The sequence below is a fragment of the Haemaphysalis longicornis genome, unplaced genomic scaffold (assembly GCF_048455015.1).
Source record: "Haemaphysalis longicornis isolate Haplotype H1 unplaced genomic scaffold, Haemaphysalis longicornis Haplotype H1 scaffold_13, whole genome shotgun sequence".
NCBI lineage: Eukaryota > Metazoa > Arthropoda > Arachnida > Ixodida > Ixodidae > Haemaphysalis > Haemaphysalis longicornis.
This window is the reverse complement of record NW_027526233.1, coordinates 65038128-65042063: the sequence shown is the minus strand read 5'-3', so window position 1 is coordinate 65042063 and position 3936 is coordinate 65038128. Positions and strand designations below refer to the sequence as shown.

Genomic DNA, 3936 nt, shown 5'->3' with positions numbered 1-3936 from the left:
ATGCAGATAGCTTTTAGCCCAAAATATTTTAGGGGAAAAGGTAGAGGCAACTATAAAAAATGTCTACTGGTAATGGAACTGGTAATGTCACTTTAAGGAGTAGGGGAACAAGGATCATCATCGCCGGGGAGGGCAGAGGGCCTGAAAACACCGGAGGGGGCTCAGGCCCCCGATACCCCCCGTACTATCCGCCTATGACTGCGGCATTAGGACAACAGCACCATGTCCTTTGTTCACAGCGAAGCAAATTTTCGTTTATGTTCTGATGCAACATTTGTTTTAGTGAAGCTAGATGGTGCAGTCAGCGTGCATCATCATAATTATTGCGTTTGAGAAGTGACTGCGCGATGACAGCTTGCGACAGCGACTTTTAGTAAGTGAAGCGGTCACTAGTTAAGATGAAGCAATCATAAAGTTTAAGTTCCCGAACGCACGGCAGCTGACTTGGAAACGGCAGCATTTGACTTTTCTAATCCCTAGGACAATTGAACTCCACACATGAATGCCCATTCGCTCATCTTAATAAAAATACAATACAGTTTCCAGAGGAAACTACGTACGCTTCCTTTGTGGCCGCCATGACAACACGAGCTCATCTCCCTAGAAACGGACCATATCGCAGCTGCGGCTCCTCGCCCTACAGCTGTTGTTCTTTGTAGTTAGAAACCGGCTGGTAATCAGGCCAAACTCAGAATAGAAGGTTTGTTTGTTTGCTGACCGTTTATTTGCTTCGGTACGAGGCAACGTAAGGGGTATTTACATAGAAATACTAGTAGCGTTTGAAGTATGTTACTGTAGTCACCCACATACAGGCATGTGTGATGTATATCAGGCGTCATAGGATTCTTTCTATACGCGTGACCGCCGAGATGCATCCGCGATCGGAAAACACCTTCGACCACGATGAGGAGTTGGGGGTCTTCGCCTGAGTGAGAAGGCGGTGACGCAGCCTCGGGTTCGAAGCCCGGCTTCCTTCATTTATGACCATTCCCTGGAACCGTGATTGGACTGAGGGATGGCGAAGACCCTGTATCTGTGGCCAGGTGCAACATTTTTTCTGATTTGTGAAGTCAGCCGACGTGCAGTTAGTAAGGGTGGTCCAGGCGCTCGTACTGAACTCCGTGAACAATTTCTTGTATTTTCATTAGGCATTCCACAGAAAGTCAGCTTGAATACGTTTTGACTCCCAAGCAGATGTTGTGCTGCTCGCTGGCTTTTTCTGAGGCAAGCAGCTTAAATCAGCACCGAGCACACTCAAAGTCTGCAAATGTCTCGGAGTCGTACCCACGTCACATTCTTTTCACAGAATTTCCGGAGAACGAATGTTGAACTCAAATTAATGAGTTGATACCACTTTTGCTGGTGCTTGTGAAATTGATCTTTACTGAACTTAGTATTCAAACATCACTGATAAAGGATAGCACCATTTAGATGCATTCATAAGTAATCTCAACTACAAATAGCGATGTTCATATTGCAAGAGGTATCCAGCAATTCTGAATGTAGCTCTACTGTACATAAAAAAAACTTCACAGCAGTAGCATCACTCTAGAGTAGCGAGTTTATGTCAACGCTTTCAACTGCCATCGCAATTGCTGTGAAGCATGCATGGTGGATATCGAATGGCATTCGAGGCCCTTCACATGAGTTGGATCGAGGTTTGCTCGGACCGTTTGAAACGGCAATTAAAAATGGGCAGGGAAGCACGAAAGCAATGGTTAAGAATATTGGGAAAGAAGATCGCGAACGAACAGACACCCAGCAATTTAGAAAAACACACCAAAGAAAAAGCTTTCACACCCAGAAAACTTACTTGCATAGAGCTTGAGGTCTCACTTTGCAAATTCTTGTTCACTGCATTCCGTTATTGTACATCTCCATGAAGTTAGGTCTGCTTTAGGAAATATCCTAAAGGGTCCAGGTGCAGTCTGGCCGCACAATTTCTTCCTGTTCTCCCCTAAATACCTGTGTTGTTTACGGAAGACACGTCGTCGTATAAGCGCATGCAACATACGTGATTCTTGACAGGTACCAGCAGCACCTCAATGGAACATTTTTCGCGAGGCAAGAGTTGACGGCCACGTAAACGTGGTCCTAAAATGCCAATGAAGACGAAATACACGTTCGGCTCCATAAGAAGACGCTTTGTTCCGATGACAATTTTACCAATCTTATGGCAAATTTCACACACATAATGAAAATATTAAGGAAAAACGTTTGAGGCAGTGGCGACGCCGCAGCCACTTTCCGGCGATTTCTCCACAACTTCAGAGGTTGGTGTCCAGTATTCAGCAACCGCCAATGAAAAAAAAACCCTGGTTGGTTGTTGTGGATGGCCTCTAGGTCTGTTTGATCACATCATTTTAATGTTCATGTGCAGTTAGCACATGGATAACATGAAATTATAATGCTGGCTCGTACTATATCACTCATGCCCAGCGGCTGACCTTGTATTCCACTTCCTCCGTCGTTGTTTAAGTTCGCGCTGGTTTCATCCAGAAATGTCTTTCCAACTGGCCCAGCTTGCTACCCTCCTGCGTGTTACGTAACAGTAGCACGAAAAGCATGCTATGGTTTTTTTCATTTTCTTGAGTTAAAAAGACATCTTACGTGGCTGGGGTAGAGCGAAGAGAGTTACCAAACGCTAGTTCTTTCGAAATGAACCGGGTTATATTTTGTCTCCGCAGCCCCTTGAAGCTGAAGTTGAAGTTTATTCATCAAACGTAAACGGCTACAAAGAAAGTTTACAGACAAGGGTCCCGAAGTCAGCGACTGCACTGGGACCCTCGATGATGAAGTACACGAAAAGGGTTACAGAAGCAGCAGTGCAAGCGAAAACAAGTACAATAACACATTAGTGAAGGAAACAAATAAGCAAAAACCTGTAGTGCACGGTTTTCCTATAGAATGTACTAAAATATTAAGCTATGTGCATAAAAACGGCATTCAAAAAGCAAATTATCATTATACACAATTAAATACTAACGGTTTACAAAAGTACACAAAAAACTACTGCAAAAACAAATGACGAAAGTCAAACCAGCAAAACCAAGAAATTAGGAAACATATCAGGTTAGAAGAAGAACCACAAGAACCACAACCTTTAAGAACCTCAAGTCAGAACAGGGTTCCTTGGAAGTAACAGCGCGCACCACGTTCGGCCATGGCCTAGCAGACAGATGCTATTACGGTAGCTAATCCTACAAAGAACTTAAAACGCAAATTCGGTAGCGGATAATGTAAACCCCCTTCACATCATTTCCCAAGCTTCACATGCTTGTTCTTTGCTTCACAACACTGAAAAGACAATATTAATACATAAAATTAACAAAACAAGAAAATTTACACCATGTTCCCGCAGGGGAACCCTGAGTAGTATGCAAACCAGCCATGGGGTTGATTCAAGTGCCCATTAGTTTTCAGTTCGTCGTTTCCGTTAGGTTGAGGTACGTAGCTACCGTTATATTTACCGTTTGGTTTTCATGGTAGTTACCACACTTTTCACTTGCCGGAACTACGAAATGGGAAATTGCGTCAACCCCATGGCTCTCCCCCCAGGGCATCTGGCCTCCTTACCTCAATGAAGCCATTCTCTCTCCCCCCCATGGCTGTTTCGCATACTACTGGGGGTTCCCCTACGGGAAGATGGTGTAATTTTATTGGAGGGGGTGGGGGGTGTCAGAGTGGAGAGGCATTACAGAGAGATGGAGAGAGACGTTGTACGGGGTATGAGTTTGTCTTTATTTCAGCATTATCATCATCATGTTCAACGGAGGTGACGTCGAGCTGTGGTTGGCGTTCCGCTTTGATTATTACCGCCTTGTGGTCTGTGAAATGTAAAGTCAATGGCTGTTGTAGTGGATGAACCCTAAAGTTGCTGAAGATGAGGTCGATGCACGTTCCCCGGAAGGTTGTGGGCTGCTTGTAATCACGGCC

The 3936-nt window shown here is 44.6% G+C and overlaps 1 non-coding gene across 1 annotated transcript; it reads left to right on the top strand.

Annotated features, from left to right (window-relative positions):
• The first annotated feature begins 830 nt into the window (after positions 1-830).
• LOC144164461 (small nucleolar RNA U3) lies at positions 831-1040 on the top strand. The gene has a single exon (XR_013321208.1). It is a non-coding gene; the product is annotated as a small nucleolar RNA U3 (small nucleolar RNA).
• Positions 1041-3936: the final 2896 nt, after the last annotated feature.